The 18,763-nt window shown below is 45.5% G+C and overlaps 1 long non-coding RNA gene across 3 annotated transcripts in view; it reads right to left on the minus strand.

Annotated features, from left to right (window-relative positions):
* Positions 1–207: 207 nt before the first annotated feature.
* Positions 208–18,763, minus strand: part of LOC127979065 (uncharacterized) — a 232,327-nt gene continuing 213,771 nt past the window's right edge. For 2 of the 3 annotated variants that reach the window (XR_008158707.1, XR_008158708.1), the window contains exons 2-3: positions 1,582–1,659; positions 208–567 (exon numbers count right to left, since the gene is read on the minus strand). This is a non-coding gene — a long non-coding RNA (uncharacterized LOC127979065). Of the gene's footprint in view, positions 568–1,581; positions 1,660–2,362; positions 2,630–18,763 lie in introns of those variants that run through there. The other variant, XR_008158706.1, reaches the window with a different exon arrangement.

Genomic DNA, 18,763 nt, shown 5'->3' on the forward strand with positions numbered 1-18,763 from the left:
CTGCAAATTAATATCTCGTATTTTTCTTTAGACTCTTTCCAGGTCACCTCTTTCTCAATGCCCTGATGTTGGTAAATAAAGAAGACTTTAGCTTTACTTTTTTTCAAAAACTTTTTTGAACTTATTTCAGGATAGCCTGTGTGTGTGTGTGTGTGTGTGTGAGGACTGTTTGGATCCTGGCTAAGTTCCATTTCACAAAATCTGCACAAGTGAACAACGTGTTCATCTCCAGGCCTTTCGTGTTTTTGCAGTCCCGTTTCTTTGTGTCCTTCAGTTCAGTCTAAAGTGCTCCATTTCCATAAAGTCTTGGAATGACATCCTGGTGTTTACTTCTCTGCAGTCATGTTTAATGAAGAACTGGTGTTCAGCAGTGTGGTCAGGTGCTTGACATAATGTGACGTGTAGTTTTGTGTTCATATGGAGCGTGCTGTTAGGATGTCTTCCTGTGGTGTTTATTAAGCACGTTGTCGATAGGCTCAGCGTTCGCTGTCCAGTACAAACACCCTGTCAGCAGTCTTCACAGGTCAGGTACGGCCAGCACATGCAGAGGTGACATACATGTAGCTCCTATACAGAGGGGAAACATGTGATCAATTTACGCATCATGAACATTCAGAGTGAGGCTCCACATGAGACCCATGAGATGAGGACAGCGAGGACACAGACAGAGAACCAGTGGGGTCTACAACAAGCTGAATATTGAGTTTAATGTGTAAGGAAACAGAGTTTCTTCAGGTTTATGAAGGTGAAGTTAAGACCTTTTTAAAACCAAGCAAATCAAATTTGAGGAACAAATGAGGAAAAACACAAATATGTTCTGTAAATGGAAATGTCTGGATAGTAGTATTAACTTCAGAGTTTGAAAACACAACTTCCAACAGATATTCATAATTTAATTTGACACTACAACATTTCATATGTTACTGTACGTTCAGATCATGCTGCAAAATCATGCTGCCTTGTTTTCCAGTGAACATGCATAAATATTATTAAATAAAGATACATTTACTGGAGATACAAAATTACATGAAATACAAAGACTTGTTTGAAAGAATTGTGTGATTATAACAAGAAGTAATATCTGCCATTTAGGGAAAAAAAGTCACCTAAATTCAAAGAAAAGTTATAGTAAATCATTGACAAATATTTTTTTATTGTTTTAAGTGTAAACTAAGGAGCCCCGCACATGACATGCAAGAAAAAAATAAATAAATTGTGTGCATGCTTTACTAATTTGCTGGCAATAGTAAATCGAGGGAACGCTATAGTAATCGTGTGCACGTTTTAGTACATTGAGGGAATGAATTAGTAAATCATACACACGTTTTAGCCTTATATTTTTTCCTGCATGTCATGTGCGAGGCTCCTTAGTAAACTCATTTAATTAGTGTTACATTTTTCAAGACTTCATTTTACATTTGCATCATAAATTACATATTGATTGAAAGATATCTGCACTGCATTCATTCCTTTCAAACTTTCTTAAGGCATTAATTTGTGTAAGGGTAAATTAAGACATTTTAAGACTTTAAAACCTGCAGGAACTCTTGTGTGTTTGTTGTTAATGTGTTAAATATTCACCTGTCTCTGACTGAAGATCTGCTCGGGTCCCAGGAAAAGATGACAGCAAAGACACAATCAGTGAAGAAGCAGTGCTCTCTGAAAGAACAACAACAATATAGCAATATTAAAAAAAAAAGAATAATTATAACTATATTACAGACACAAACAAACACACTCACACACATAAATAATACTTACATTGAAGCACATAATATTATATATATATATATATATATATGTATGTGTGTGTTTGTGTGTGTGTGTGTGTCTCTGTGTGTGTGTAAGCATTGGGACTGTATGATATTCACAAATAAAAGTTTTTAAATCCTGTAAGACTGTATGCAGTTTAATTGTAAAACTATAGTAATCTTGCTGTTCTTGGCAGACTGATATTCATTTAAAGTCTCATGACTGTCCTGTAAATATAATGCCAATGCAATAACAACAATAGTACATTTATTGTTGTGATTCTACTAAAATAACATGGCTAAATCATGGTTACTATAGTAAAACCATAGTCAGAAAACATTTTTGAACTGTGGAATACATGTAATCTCATCACAAAAGTGAAAATAATGTTTACTTCATTCATAATTCAACTTGTAATCAACAGATGACATGTTAATGATGACAAACAATACACAGAAACGTAAATCATGGCTATGTTCATTCATAATTTGCAAACAAATCTATCTAGGCTGAACTATAGTAAACCGTTTAGAAACGAGCAAAGTTTACCAACGTGATTTCATCATTAACGGTAACGAAACGTCAGCTGATATCACGTAAAGTATCTTACCTTTGATAGACGCTTGAGAATGCGTTGAATTTAACAACGGAGGCGATCGCTGTTGTGTGTTTTCTTCTTCTCCTTCTTCTGCGAATTCAAACTTCCCGCGGTGCCCAAAACCGGAAGAGCGCCACGAGAGCGCTAGCGGCCGAAAGTATATTACATCCGTAGTGGTTTAGCACTACCATTGAGAATGAATGGGAAACGGTTTAGGGCCGTTTAGCTAAACAATTCAAGGCCGCGGCGCGGGAGACCCGGGTCCGATTCCCGGCCAATGCAGCAGAGGTCGTGTTTTTAAGGCCATGTTAGTCGTTCCTCATAAGCGGCAGCTGTCCCCAGAGCCACGAGCACAGCGCAGCTTCTCTCACTGGTGGCTGAATGTCAGAGTTGTTGTTTCCCGCGCAGGAGACCCAGGTTCAATTCCCAGCAGAAGCAAAGCAGTGTATCTTGCTACTTTAGAAGTGGGCAACTTATCAGTGTTTTACAGGGAACTAGTGGAAGCACTCTAGACAATGCTTTTCCATGCTTGTTCAACGAAGTACAAGCAATTATGGCTCATGCACCTGTGAAAAACTCCTGAAGGCAATAAAAAGGCTGCAGGCAAGAAAGGTCATGCTTAAAGAAACCAATGAGAGTAAACTGACCTGTTTGTTGTCTCTAAAAAACACCAGAAGAAAAATGTCCAGGGTCAATGCTGACCTGCATGAAAGTGGAATAAACTGCAAGGTAAGTAATGTAAGATCCCCAAGACAGCGCTACAAGGTCACAGTTGGACAGTGGCTTGTTGGAAGAGCAGGGTAATGACTCCCAGCAAGAACTGACAAATCTGGTGCAGTCCAGGAGGCTGAGGTGCCCTGTGGTTCTTAAGGGAGCTGGTGGCCACAGAAGTTAACGCCTCTCACTTTTGATATTGACCTCCCCCACTCCCCTTTGCTCAGAGACACTTTTGCTCATATCAGTTCATCAAATACCCATGGAACTTGATCAGTTTGTCTGTCAGTTGTTCAGCTTTAGCATTGGTCGATATTACCCAGTTGAAGAGATGCATTTTCCACATAAATTCGTAGAATTCAGGCAGAAATAGAGCATTGGTGGTTCAGTGGTAGAATTCTCGCCTGCCACGCGGGAGACCCGGGTCCGATTCCCGGCCAATGCAGCAGAGGTCGTGTTTTTAAGGCCATGTTAGTCGTTCTTCATAAGCGGCAGCTGTCCCCAGAGCCACGAGTACAGCGCAGCTTCACTCACTGGTGGCTGAATGTCAGAGTTGTTGTTTCCCGCGCAGGAGACCCAGGTTCAATTCCCAGCAGAAGCAAAGCAGTGTATCTTGCTACTTTAGAAGTAGGCAACTTATCAGTGTTTTACAGGGAACTAGTGGAAGCACTCTAGACAATGCTTTTCCATGCTTGTTCAACGAAGTACAAGCAATTATGGCTCATGCACCTGTGAAAAACTCCTGAAGGCAATAAAAAGGCTGCAGGCAAGAAAGGTCATGCTTAAAGAAACCAATGAGAGTAAACTGACCTGTTTGTTGTCTCTAAAAAACACCAGAAGAAAAATGTCCAGGGTCAATGCTGACCTGCATGAAAGTGGAATAAACTGCAAGGTAAGTAATGTAAGATCCCCAAGACAGCGGTACAAGGTCACAGTTGGACAGTGGCTTGTTGGAAGAGCAGGGTAATGACTCCCAGCAAGAACTGACAAATCTGGTGCAGTCCAGGAGGCTGAGGTGCCCTGTGGTTCTTAAGGGAGCTGGTGGCCACAGAAGTTAACGCCTCTCACTTTTGATATTGACCTCCCCCACTCCCCTTTGCTCAGAGACACTTTTGCTCATATCAGTTCATCAAATACCCATGCAACTTGATCAGTTTGTCTGTCAGTTGTTCAGCTTTAGCATTGGTCGATATTACCCAGTTGAAGAGATGCATTTTCCACATAAATTCATAGAATTCAGGCAGAAATAGAGCATTGGTGGTTCAGTGGTAGAATTCTCGCCTGCCACGCGGGAGACCCGGGTCCGATTCCCGGCCAATGCAGCAGAGGTCGTGTTTTTAAGGCCATGTTAGTCGTTCCTCATAAGCGGCAGCTGTCCCCAGAGCCACGAGCACAGCGCAGCTTCTCTCACTGGTGGCTGAATGTCAGAGTTGTTGTTTCCCGCGCAGGAGACCCAGGTTCAATTCCCAGCAGAAGCAAAGCAGTGTATCTTGCTACTTTAGAAGTGGGCAACTTATCAGTGTTTTACAGGGAACTAGTGGAAGCACTCTAGACAATGCTTTTCCATGCTTGTTCAACGAAGTACAAGCAATTATGGCTCATGCACCTGTGAAAAACTCCTGAAGGCAATAAAAAGGCTGCAGGCAAGAAAGGTCATGCTTAAAGAAACCAATGAGAGTAAACTGACCTGTTTGTTGTCTCTAAAAAACACCAGAAGAAAAATGTCCAGGGTCAATGCTGACCTGCATGAAAGTGGAATAAACTGCAAGGTAAGTAATGTAAGATCCCCAAGACAGCGCTACAAGGTCACAGTTGGACAGTGGCTTGTTGGAAGAGCAGGGTAATGACTCCCAGCAAGAACTGACAAATCTGGTGCAGTCCAGGAGGCTGAGGTGCCCTGTGGTTCTTAAGGGAGCTGGTGGCCACAGAAGTTAACGCCTCTCACTTTTGATATTGACCTCCCCCACTCCCCTTTGCTCAGAGACACTTTTGCTCATATCAGTTCATCAAATACCCATGGAACTTGATCAGTTTGTCTGTCAGTTGTTCAGCTTTAGCATTGGTCGATATTACCCAGTTGAAGAGATGCATTTTCCACATAAATTCGTAGAATTCAGGCAGAAATAGAGCATTGGTGGTTCAGTGGTAGAATTCTCGCCTGCCACGCGGGAGACCCGGGTCCGATTCCCGGCCAATGCAGCAGAGGTCGTGTTTTTAAGGCCATGTTAGTCGTTCTTCATAAGCGGCAGCTGTCCCCAGAGCCACGAGTACAGCGCAGCTTCACTCACTGGTGGCTGAATGTCAGAGTTGTTGTTTCCCGCGCAGGAGACCCAGGTTCAATTCCCAGCAGAAGCAAAGCAGTGTATCTTGCTACTTTAGAAGTAGGCAACTTATCAGTGTTTTACAGGGAACTAGTGGAAGCACTCTAGACAATGCTTTTCCATGCTTGTTCAACGAAGTACAAGCAATTATGGCTCATGCACCTGTGAAAAACTCCTGAAGGCAATAAAAAGGCTGCAGGCAAGAAAGGTCATGCTTAAAGAAACCAATGAGAGTAAACTGACCTGTTTGTTGTCTCTAAAAAACACCACAAGAAAAATGTCCAGGGTCAATGCTGACCTGCATGAAAGTGGAATAAACTGCAAGGTAAGTAATGTAAGATCCCCAAGACAGCGGTACAAGGTCACAGTTGGACAGTGGCTTGTTGGAAGAGCAGGGTAATGACTCCCAGCAAGAACTGACAAATCTGGTGCAGTCCAGGAGGCTGAGGTGCCCTGTGGTTCTTAAGGGAGCTGGTGGCCACAGAAGTTAACGCCTCTCACTTTTGATATTGACCTCCCCCACTCCCCTTTGCTCAGAGACACTTTTGCTCATATCAGTTCATCAAATACCCATGGAACTTGATCAGTTTGTCTGTCAGTTGTTCAGCTTTAGCATTGGTCGATATTACCCAGTTGAAGAGATGCATTTTCTACATAAATTCGTAGAATTCAGGCAGAAATAGAGCATTGGTGGTTCAGTGGTAGAATTCTCGCCTGCCACGCGGGAGACCCGGGTCCGATTCCCGGCCAATGCAGCAGAGGTCGTGTTTTTAAGGCCATGTTAGTCGTTCCTCATAAGCGGCAGCTGTCCCCAGAGCCACGAGCACAGCGCAGCTTCTCTCACTGGTGGCTGAATGTCAGAGTTGTTGTTTCCCGCGCAGGAGACCCAGGTTCAATTCCCAGCAGAAGCAAAGCAGTGTATCTTGCTACTTTAGAAGTGGGCAACTTATCAGTGTTTTACAGGGAACTAGTGGAAGCACTCTAGACAATGCTTTTCCATGCTTGTTCAACGAAGTACAAGCAATTATGGCTCATGCACCTGTGAAAAACTCCTGAAGGCAATAAAAAGGCTGCAGGCAAGAAAGGTCATGCTTAAAGAAACCAATGAGAGTAAACTGACCTGTTTGTTGTCTCTAAAAAACACCAGAAGAAAAATGTCCAGGGTCAATGCTGACCTGCATGAAAGTGGAATAAACTGCAAGGTAAGTAATGTAAGATCCCCAAGACAGCGGTACAAGGTCACAGTTGGACAGTGGCTTGTTGGAAGAGCAGGGTAATGACTCCCAGCAAGAACTGACAAATCTGGTGCAGTCCAGGAGGCTGAGGTGCCCTGTGGTTCTTAAGGGAGCTGGTGGCCACAGAAGTTAACGCCTCTCACTTTTGATATTGACCTCCCCCACTCCCCTTTGCTCAGAGACACTTTTGCTCATATCAGTTCATCAAATACCCATGGAACTTGATCAGTTTGTCTGTCAGTTGTTCAGCTTTAGCATTGGTCGATATTACCCAGTTGAAGAGATGCATTTTCCACATAAATTCGTAGAATTCTTGCAGAAATAGAGCATTGGTGGTTCAGTGGTAGAATTCTCGCCTGCCACGCGGCAGACCCGGGTCCGATTCCCGGCCAATGCAGCAGAGGTCGTGTTTTTAAGGCCATGTTAGTCGTTCTTCATAAGCGGCAGCTGTCCCCAGAGCCACGAGTACAGCGCAGCTTCACTCACTGGTGGCTGAATGTCAGAGTTGTTGTTTCCCGTGCAGGAGACCCAGGTTCAATTCCCAGCAGAAGCAAAGCAGTGTATCTTGCTACTTTAGAAGTGGGCAACTTATCAGTGTTTTACAGGGAACTAGTGGAAGCACTCTAGACAATGCTTTTCCATGCTTGTTCAACGAAGTACAAGCAATTATGGCTCATGCACCTGTGAAAAACTCCTGAAGGCAATAAAAAGGCTGCAGGCAAGAAAGGTCATGCTTAAAGAAACCAATGAGAGTAAACTGACCTGTTTGTTGTCTCTAAAAAACACCAGAAGAAAAATGTCCAGGGTCAATGCTGACCTGCATGAAAGTGGAATAAACTGCAAGGTAAGTAATGTAAGATCCCCAAGACAGCGCTACAAGGTCACAGTTGGACAGTGGCTTGTTGGAAGAGCAGGGTAATGACTCCCAGCAAGAACTGACAAATCTGGTGCAGTCCAGGAGGCTGAGGTGCCCTGTGGTTCTTAAGGGAGCTGGTGGCCACAGAAGTTAACGCCTCTCACTTTTGATATTGACCTCCCCCACTCCCCTTTGCTCAGAGACACTTTTGCTCATATCAGTTCATCAAATACCCATGGAACTTGATCAGTTTGTCTGTCAGTTGTTCAGCTTTAGCATTGGTCGATATTACCCAGTTGAAGAGATGCATTTTCCACATAAATTCGTAGAATTCTTGCAGAAATAGAGCATTGGTGGTTCAGTGGTAGAATTCTCGCCTGCCACGTGGGAGACCCGGGTCCGATTCCCGGCCAATGCAGCAGAGGTCGTGTTTTTAAGGCCATGTTAGTCGTTCCTCATAAGCGGCAGCTGTCCCCAGAGCCACGAGCACAGCGCAGCTTCTCTCACTGGTGGCTGAATGTCAGAGTTGTTGTTTCCCGCGCAGGAGACCCAGGTTCGATTCCCAGCAGAAGCAAAGCAGTGTATCTTGCTACTTTAGAAGTGGGCAACTTATCAGTGTTTTACAGGGAACTAGTGGAAGCACTCTAGACAATGCTTTTCCATGCTTGTTCAACGAAGTACAAGCAATTATGGCTCATGCACCTGTGAAAAACTCCTGAAGGCAATAAAAAGGCTGCAGGCAAGAAAGGTCATGCTTAAAGAAACCAATGAGAGTAAACTGACCTGTTTGTTGTCTCTAAAAAACACCAGAAGAAAAATGTCCAGGGTCAATGCTGACCTGCATGAAAGTGGAATAAACTGCAAGGTAAGTAATGTAAGATCCCCAAGACAGCGGTACAAGGTCACAGTTGGACAGTGGCTTGTTGGAAGAGCAGGGTAATGACTCCCAGCAAGAACTGACAAATCTGGTGCAGTCCAGGAGGCTGAGGTGCCCTGTGGTTCTTAAGGGAGCTGGTGGCCACAGAAGTTAACGCCTCTCACTTTTGATATTGACCTCCCACACTCCCCTTTGCTCAGAGACACTTTTGCTCATATCAGTTCATCAAATACCCATGCAACTTGATCAGTTTGTCTGTCAGTTGTTCAGCTTTAGCATTGGTCGATATTACCCAGTTGAAGAGATGCATTTTCCACATAAATTCGTAGAATTCTTGCAGAAATAGAGCATTGGTGGTTCAGTGGTAGAATTCTCGCCTGCCACGCGGGAGACCCGGGTCCGATTCCCGGCCAATGCAGCAGAGGTCGTGTTTTTAAGGCCATGTTAGTCGTTCCTCATAAGCGGCAGCTGTCCCCAGAGCCACGAGCACAGCGCAGCTTCTCTCACTGGTGGCTGAATGTCAGAGTTGTTGTTTCCCGCGCAGGAGACCCAGGTTCGATTCCCAGCAGAAGCAAAGCAGTGTATCTTGCTACTTTAGAAGTGGGCAACTTATCAGTGTTTTACAGGGAACTAGTGGAAGCACTCTAGACAATGCTTTTCCATGCTTGTTCAACGAAGTACAAGCAATTATGGCTCATGCACCTGTGAAAAACTCCTGAAGGCAATAAAAAGGCTGCAGGCAAGAAAGGTCATGCTTAAAGAAACCAATGAGAGTAAACTGACCTGTTTGTTGTCTCTAAAAAACACCAGAAGAAAAATGTCCAGGGTCAATGCTGACCTGCATGAAAGTGGAATAAACTGCAAGGTAAGTAATGTAAGATCCCCAAGACAGCGGTACAAGGTCACAGTTGGACAGTGGCTTGTTGGAAGAGCAGGGTAATGACTCCCAGCAAGAACTGACAAATCTGGTGCAGTCCAGGAGGCTGAGGTGCCCTGTGGTTCTTAAGGGAGCTGGTGGCCACAGAAGTTAACGCCTCTCACTTTTGATATTGACCTCCCCCACTCCCCTTTGCTCAGAGACACTTTTGCTCATATCAGTTCATCAAATACCCATGCAACTTGATCAGTTTGTCTGTCAGTTGTTCAGCTTTAGCATTGGTCGATATTACCCAGTTGAAGAGATGCATTTTCCACATAAATTCGTAGAATTCAGGCAGAAATAGAGCATTGGTGGTTCAGTGGTAGAATTCTCGCCTGCCACGCGGGAGACCCGGGTCCGATTCCCGGCCAATGCAGCAGAGGTCGTGTTTTTAAGGCCATGTTAGTCGTTCCTCATAAGCGGCAGCTGTCCCCAGAGCCACGAGCACAGCGCAGCTTCTCTCACTGGTGGCTGAATGTCAGAGTTGTTGTTTCCCGCGCAGGAGACCCAGGTTCAATTCCCAGCAGAAGCAAAGCAGTGTATCTTGCTACTTTAGAAGTGGGCAACTTATCAGTGTTTTACAGGGAACTAGTGGAAGCACTCTAGACAATGCTTTTCCATGCTTGTTCAACGAAGTACAAGCAATTATGGCTCATGCACCTGTGAAAAACTCCTGAAGGCAATAAAAAGGCTGCAGGCAAGAAAGGTCATGCTTAAAGAAACCAATGAGAGTAAACTGACCTGTTTGTTGTCTCTAAAAAACACCAGAAGAAAAATGTCCAGGGTCAATGCTGACCTGCATGAAAGTGGAATAAACTGCAAGGTAAGTAATGTAAGATCCCCAAGACAGCGCTACAAGGTCACAGTTGGACAGTGGCTTGTTGGAAGAGCAGGGTAATGACTCCCAGCAAGAACTGACAAATCTGGTGCAGTCCAGGAGGCTGAGGTGCCCTGTGGTTCTTAAGGGAGCTGGTGGCCACAGAAGTTAACGCCTCTCACTTTTGATATTGACCTCCCCCACTCCCCTTTGCTCAGAGACACTTTTGCTCATATCAGTTCATCAAATACCCATGGAACTTGATCAGTTTGTCTGTCAGTTGTTCAGCTTTAGCATTGGTCGATATTACCCAGTTGAAGAGATGCATTTTCCACATAAATTCGTAGAATTCAGGCAGAAATAGAGCATTGGTGGTTCAGTGGTAGAATTCTCGCCTGCCACGCGGGAGACCCGGGTCCGATTCCCGGCCAATGCAGCAGAGGTCGTGTTTTTAAGGCCATGTTAGTCGTTCTTCATAAGCGGCAGCTGTCCCCAGAGCCACGAGTACAGCGCAGCTTCACTCACTGGTGGCTGAATGTCAGAGTTGTTGTTTCCCGCGCAGGAGACCCAGGTTCAATTCCCAGCAGAAGCAAAGCAGTGTATCTTGCTACTTTAGAAGTGGGCAACTTATCAGTGTTTTACAGGGAACTAGTGGAAGCACTCTAGACAATGCTTTTCCATGTTTGTTCAACGAAGTACAAGCAATTATGGCTCATGCACCTGTGAAAAACTCCTGAAGGCAATAAAAAGGCTGCAGGCAAGAAAGGTCATGCTTAAAGAAACCAATGAGAGTAAACTGACCTGTTTGTTGTCTCTAAAAAACACCAGAAGAAAAATGTCCAGGGTCAATGCTGACCTGCATGAAAGTGGAATAAACTGCAAGGTAAGTAATGTAAGATCCCCAAGACAGCGCTACAAGGTCACAGTTGGACAGTGGCTTGTTGGAAGAGCAGGGTAATGACTCCCAGCAAGAACTGACAAATCTGGTGCAGTCCAGGAGGCTGAGGTGCCCTGTGGTTCTTAAGGGAGCTGGTGGCCACAGAAGTTAACGCCTCTCACTTTTGATATTGACCTCCCCCACTCCCCTTTGCTCAGAGACACTTTTGCTCATATCAGTTCATCAAATACCCATGGAACTTGATCAGTTTGTCTGTCAGTTGTTCAGCTTTAGCATTGGTCGATATTACCCAGTTGAAGAGATGCATTTTCCACATAAATTCGTAGAATTCTTGCAGAAATAGAGCATTGGTGGTTCAGTGGTAGAATTCTCGCCTGCCACGCGGGAGACCCGGGTCCGATTCCCGGCCAATGCAGCAGAGGTCGTGTTTTTAAGGCCATGTTAGTCGTTCCTCATAAGCGGCAGCTGTCCCCAGAGCCACGAGCACAGCGCAGCTTCTCTCACTGGTGGCTGAATGTCAGAGTTGTTGTTTCCCGCGCAGGAGACCCAGGTTCGATTCCCAGCAGAAGCAAAGCAGTGTATCTTGCTACTTTAGAAGTGGGCAACTTATCAGTGTTTTACAGGGAACTAGTGGAAGCACTCTAGACAATGCTTTTCCATGCTTGTTCAACGAAGTACAAGCAATTATGGCTCATGCACCTGTGAAAAACTCCTGAAGACAATAAAAAGGCTGCAGGCAAGAAAGGTCATGCTTAAAGAAACCAATGAGAGTAAACTGACCTGTTTGTTGTCTCTAAAAAACACCAGAAGAAAAATGTCCAGGGTCAATGCTGACCTGCATGAAAGTGGAATAAACTGCAAGGTAAGTAATGTAAGATCCCCAAGACAGCGGTACAAGGTCACAGTTGGACAGTGGCTTGTTGGAAGAGCAGGGTAATGACTCCCAGCAAGAACTGACAAATCTGGTGCAGTCCAGGAGGCTGAGGTGCCCTGTGGTTCTTAAGGGAGCTGGTGGCCACAGAAGTTAACGCCTCTCACTTTTGATATTGACCTCCCCCACTCCCCTTTGCTCAGAGACACTTTTGCTCATATCAGTTCATCAAATACCCATGGAACTTGATCAGTTTGTCTGTCAGTTGTTCAGCTTTAGCATTGGTCGATATTACCCAGTTGAAGAGATGCATTTTCCACATAAATTCGTAGAATTCATGCAGAAATAGAGCATTGGTGGTTCAGTGGTAGAATTCTCGCCTGCCACGCGGGAGACCCGGGTCCGATTCCCGGCCAATGCAGCAGAGGTCGTGTTTTTAAGGCCATGTTAGTCGTTCCTCATAAGCGGCAGCTGTCCCCAGAGCCACGAGCACAGCGCAGCTTCTCTCACTGGTGGCTGAATGTCAGAGTTGTTGTTTCCCGCGCAGGAGACCCAGGTTCAATTCCCAGCAGAAGCAAAGCAGTGTATCTTGCTACTTTAGAAGTGGGCAACTTATCAGTGTTTTACAGGGAACTAGTGGAAGCACTCTAGACAATGCTTTTCCATGCTTGTTCAACGAAGTACAAGCAATTATGGCTCATGCACCTGTGAAAAACTCCTGAAGGCAATAAAAAGGCTGCAGGCAAGAAAGGTCATGCTTAAAGAAACCAATGAGAGTAAACTGACCTGTTTGTTGTCTCTAAAAAACACCAGAAGAAAAATGTCCAGGGTCAATGCTGACCTGCATGAAAGTGGAATAAACTGCAAGGTAAGTAATGTAAGATCCCCAAGACAGCGCTACAAGGTCACAGTTGGACAGTGGCTTGTTGGAAGAGCAGGGTAATGACTCCCAGCAAGAACTGACAAATCTGGTGCAGTCCAGGAGGCTGAGGTGCCCTGTGGTTCTTAAGGGAGCTGGTGGCCACAGAAGTTAACGCCTCTCACTTTTGATATTGACCTCCCCCACTCCCCTTTGCTCAGAGACACTTTTGCTCATATCAGTTCATCAAATACCCATGCAACTTGATCAGTTTGTCTGTCAGTTGTTCAGCTTTAGCATTGGTCGATATTACCCAGTTGAAGAGATGCATTTTCCACATAAATTCGTAGAATTCATGCAGAAATAGAGCATTGGTGGTTCAGTGGTAGAATTCTCGCCTGCCACGCGGGAGACCCGGGTCCGATTCCCGGCCAATGCAGCAGAGGTCGTGTTTTTAAGGCCATGTTAGTCGTTCCTCATAAGCGGCAGCTGTCCCCAGAGCCACGAGCACAGCGCAGCTTCTCTCACTGGTGGCTGAATGTCAGAGTTGTTGTTTCCCGCGCAGGAGACCCAGGTTCAATTCCCAGCAGAAGCAAAGCAGTGTATCTTGCTACTTTAGAAGTGGGCAACTTATCAGTGTTTTACAGGGAACTAGTGGAAGCACTCTAGACAATGCTTTTCCATGCTTGTTCAACGAAGTACAAGCAATTATGGCTCATGCACCTGTGAAAAACTCCTGAAGGCAATAAAAAGGCTGCAGGCAAGAAAGGTCATGCTTAAAGAAACCAATGAGAGTAAACTGACCTGTTTGTTGTCTCTAAAAAACACCAGAAGAAAAATGTCCAGGGTCAATGCTGACCTGCATGAAAGTGGAATAAACTGCAAGGTAAGTAATGTAAGATCCCCAAGACAGCGCTACAAGGTCACAGTTGGACAGTGGCTTGTTGGAAGAGCAGGGTAATGACTCCCAGCAAGAACTGACAAATCTGGTGCAGTCCAGGAGGCTGAGGTGCCCTGTGGTTCTTAAGGGAGCTGGTGGCCACAGAAGTTAACGCCTCTCACTTTTGATATTGACCTCCCCCACTCCCCTTTGCTCAGAGACACTTTTGCTCATATCAGTTCATCAAATACCCATGGAACTTGATCAGTTTGTCTGTCAGTTGTTCAGCTTTAGCATTGGTCGATATTACCCAGTTGAAGAGATGCATTTTCCACATAAATTCGTAGAATTCAGGCAGAAATGGAGCATTGGTGGTTCAGTGGTAGAATTCTCGCCTGCCACGCGGGAGACCCGGGTCCGATTCCCGGCCAATGCAGCAGAGGTCGTGTTTTTAAGGCCATGTTAGTCGTTCTTCATAAGCGGCAGCTGTCCCCAGAGCCACGAGTACAGCGCAGCTTCACTCACTGGTGGCTGAATGTCAGAGTTGTTGTTTCCCGCGCAGGAGACCCAGGTTCAATTCCCAGCAGAAGCAAAGCAGTGTATCTTGCTACTTTAGAAGTGGGCAACTTATCAGTGTTTTACAGGGAACTAGTGGAAGCACTCTAGACAATGCTTTTCCATGCTTGTTCAACGAAGTACAAGCAATTATGGCTCATGCACCTGTGAAAAACTCCTGAAGGCAATAAAAAGGCTGCAGGCAAGAAAGGTCATGCTTAAAGAAACCAATGAGAGTAAACTGACCTGTTTGTTGTCTCTAAAAAACACCAGAAGAAAAATGTCCAGGGTCAATGCTGACCTGCATGAAAGTGGAATAAACTGCAAGGTAAGTAATGTAAGATCCCCAAGACAGCGGTACAAGGTCACAGTTGGACAGTGGCTTGTTGGAAGAGCAGGGTAATGACTCCCAGCAAGAACTGACAAATCTGGTGCAGTCCAGGAGGCTGAGGTGCCCTGTGGTTCTTAAGGGAGCTGGTGGCCACAGAAGTTAACGCCTCTCACTTTTGATATTGACCTCCCACACTCCCCTTTGCTCAGAGACACTTTTGCTCATATCAGTTCATCAAATACCCATGCAACTTGATCAGTTTGTCTGTCAGTTGTTCAGCTTTAGCATTGGTCGATATTACCCAGTTGAAGAGATGCATTTTCCACATAAATTCGTAGAATTCTTGCAGAAATAGAGCATTGGTGGTTCAGTGGTAGAATTCTCGCCTGCCACGCGGGAGACCCGGGTCCGATTCCCGGCCAATGCAGCAGAGGTCGTGTTTTTAAGGCCATGTTAGTCGTTCCTCATAAGCGGCAGCTGTCCCCAGAGCCACGAGCACAGCGCAGCTTCTCTCACTGGTGGCTGAATGTCAGAGTTGTTGTTTCCCGCGCAGGAGACCCAGGTTCGATTCCCAGCAGAAGCAAAGCAGTGTATCTTGCTACTTTAGAAGTGGGCAACTTATCAGTGTTTTACAGGGAACTAGTGGAAGCACTCTAGACAATGCTTTTCCATGCTTGTTCAACGAAGTACAAGCAATTATGGCTCATGCACCTGTGAAAAACTCCTGAAGGCAATAAAAAGGCTGCAGGCAAGAAAGGTCATGCTTAAAGAAACCAATGAGAGTAAACTGACCTGTTTGTTGTCTCTAAAAAACACCAGAAGAAAAATGTCCAGGGTCAATGCTGACCTGCATGAAAGTGGAATAAACTGCAAGGTAAGTAATGTAAGATCCCCAAGACAGCGGTACAAGGTCACAGTTGGACAGTGGCTTGTTGGAAGAGCAGGGTAATGACTCCCAGCAAGAACTGACAAATCTGGTGCAGTCCAGGAGGCTGAGGTGCCCTGTGGTTCTTAAGGGAGCTGGTGGCCACAGAAGTTAACGCCTCTCACTTTTGATATTGACCTCCCCCACTCCCCTTTGCTCAGAGACACTTTTGCTCATATCAGTTCATCAAATACCCATGCAACTTGATCAGTTTGTCTGTCAGTTGTTCAGCTTTAGCATTGGTCGATATTACCCAGTTGAAGAGATGCATTTTCCACATAAATTCGTAGAATTCAGGCAGAAATAGAGCATTGGTGGTTCAGTGGTAGAATTCTCGCCTGCCACGCGGGAGACCCGGGTCCGATTCCCGGCCAATGCAGCAGAGGTCGTGTTTTTAAGGCCATGTTAGTCGTTCCTCATAAGCGGCAGCTGTCCCCAGAGCCACGAGCACAGCGCAGCTTCTCTCACTGGTGGCTGAATGTCAGAGTTGTTGTTTCCCGCGCAGGAGACCCAGGTTCAATTCCCAGCAGAAGCAAAGCAGTGTATCTTGCTACTTTAGAAGTGGGCAACTTATCAGTGTTTTACAGGGAACTAGTGGAAGCACTCTAGACAATGCTTTTCCATGCTTGTTCAACGAAGTACAAGCAATTATGGCTCATGCACCTGTGAAAAACTCCTGAAGGCAATAAAAAGGCTGCAGGCAAGAAAGGTCATGCTTAAAGAAACCAATGAGAGTAAACTGACCTGTTTGTTGTCTCTAAAAAACACCAGAAGAAAAATGTCCAGGGTCAATGCTGACCTGCATGAAAGTGGAATAAACTGCAAGGTAAGTAATGTAAGATCCCCAAGACAGCGCTACAAGGTCACAGTTGGACAGTGGCTTGTTGGAAGAGCAGGGTAATGACTCCCAGCAAGAACTGACAAATCTGGTGCAGTCCAGGAGGCTGAGGTGCCCTGTGGTTCTTAAGGGAGCTGGTGGCCACAGAAGTTAACGCCTCTCACTTTTGATATTGACCTCCCCCACTCCCCTTTGCTCAGAGACACTTTTGCTCATATCAGTTCATCAAATACCCATGGAACTTGATCAGTTTGTCTGTCAGTTGTTCAGCTTTAGCATTGGTCGATATTACCCAGTTGAAGAGATGCATTTTCCACATAAATTCGTAGAATTCAGGCAGAAATAGAGCATTGGTGGTTCAGTGGTAGAATTCTCGCCTGCCACGCGGGAGACCCGGGTCCGATTCCCGGCCAATGCAGCAGAGGTCGTGTTTTTAAGGCCATGTTAGTCGTTCTTCATAAGCGGCAGCTGTCCCCAGAGCCACGAGTACAGCGCAGCTTCACTCACTGGTGGCTGAATGTCAGAGTTGTTGTTTCCCGCGCAGGAGACCCAGGTTCAATTCCCAGCAGAAGCAAAGCAGTGTATCTTGCTACTTTAGAAGTGGGCAACTTATCAGTGTTTTACAGGGAACTAGTGGAAGCACTCTAGACAATGCTTTTCCATGTTTGTTCAACGAAGTACAAGCAATTATGGCTCATGCACCTGTGAAAAACTCCTGAAGGCAATAAAAAGGCTGCAGGCAAGAAAGGTCATGCTTAAAGAAACCAATGAGAGTAAACTGACCTGTTTGTTGTCTCTAAAAAACACCAGAAGAAAAATGTCCAGAGTCAATGCTGACCTGCATGAAAGTGGAATAAACTGCAAGGTAAGTAATGTAAGATCCCCAAGACAGCGCTACAAGGTCACAGTTGGACAGTGGCTTGTTGGAAGAGCAGGGTAATGACTCCCAGCAAGAACTGACAAATCTGGTGCAGTCCAGGAGGCTGAGGTGCCCTGTGGTTCTTAAGGGAGCTGGTGGCCACAGAAGTTAACGCCTCTCACTTTTGATATTGACCTCCCCCACTCCCCTTTGCTCAGAGACACTTTTGCTCATATCAGTTCATCAAATACCCATGGAACTTGATCAGTTTGTCTGTCAGTTGTTCAGCTTTAGCATTGGTCGATATTACCCAGTTGAAGAGATGCATTTTCCACATAAATTCGTAGAATTCTTGCAGAAATAGAGCATTGGTGGTTCAGTGGTAGAATTCTCGCCTGCCACGCGGGAGACCCGGGTCCGATTCCCGGCCAATGCAGCAGAGGTCGTGTTTTTAAGGCCATGTTAGTCGTTCCTCATAAGCGGCAGCTGTCCCCAGAGCCACGAGCACAGCGCAGCTTCTCTCACTGGTGGCTGAATGTCAGAGTTGTTGTTTCCCGCGCAGGAGACCCAGGTTCGATTCCCAGCAGAAGCAAAGCAGTGTATCTTGCTACTTTAGAAGTGGGCAACTTATCAGTGTTTTACAGGGAACTAGTGGAAGCACTCTAGACAATGCTTTTCCATGCTTGTTCAACGAAGTACAAGCAATTATGGCTCATGCACCTGTGAAAAACTCCTGAAGACAATAAAAAGGCTGCAGGCAAGAAAGGTCATGCTTAAAGAAACCAATGAGAGTAAACTGACCTGTTTGTTGTCTCTAAAAAACACCAGAAGAAAAATGTCCAGGGTCAATGCTGACCTGCATGAAAGTGGAATAAACTGCAAGGTAAGTAATGTAAGATCCCCAAGACAGCGGTACAAGGTCACAGTTGGACAGTGGCTTGTTGGAAGAGCAGGGTAATGACTCCCAGCAAGAACTGACAAATCTGGTGCAGTCCAGGAGGCTGAGGTGCCCTGTGGTTCATAAGGGAGCTGGTGGCCACAGAAGTTAACGCCTCTCACTTTTGATATTGACCTCCCCCACTCCCCTTTGCTCAGAGACACTTTTGCTCATATCAGTTCATCAAATACCCATGGAACTTGATCAGTTTGTCTGTCAGTTGTTCAGCTTTAGCATTGGTCGATATTACCCAGTTGAAGAGATGCATTTTCCACATAAATTCGTAGAATTCATGCAGAAATAGAGCATTGGTGGTTCAGTGGTAGAATTCTCGCCTGCCACGCGGGAGACCCGGGTCCGATTCCCGGCCAATGCAGCAGAGGTCGTGTTTTTAAGGCCATGTTAGTCGTTCCTCATAAGCGGCAGCTGTCCCCAGAGCCACGAGCACAGCGCAGCTTCTCTCACTGGTGGCTGAATGTCAGAGTTGTTGTTTCCCGCGCAGGAGACCCAGGTTCAATTCCCAGCAGAAGCAAAGCAGTGTATCTTGCTACTTTAGAAGTGGGCAACTTATCAGTGTTTTACAGGGAACTAGTGGAAGCACTCTAGACAATGCTTTTCCATGCTTGTTCAACGAAGTACAAGCAATTATGGCTCATGCACCTGTGAAAAACTCCTGAAGGCAATAAAAAGGCTGCAGGCAAGAAAGGTCATGCTTAAAGAA

Source organism: Carassius gibelio, chromosome B19 (genome assembly GCF_023724105.1).
Source record: "Carassius gibelio isolate Cgi1373 ecotype wild population from Czech Republic chromosome B19, carGib1.2-hapl.c, whole genome shotgun sequence".
In the NCBI taxonomy this organism is placed as follows: domain Eukaryota; kingdom Metazoa; phylum Chordata; class Actinopteri; order Cypriniformes; family Cyprinidae; genus Carassius; species Carassius gibelio.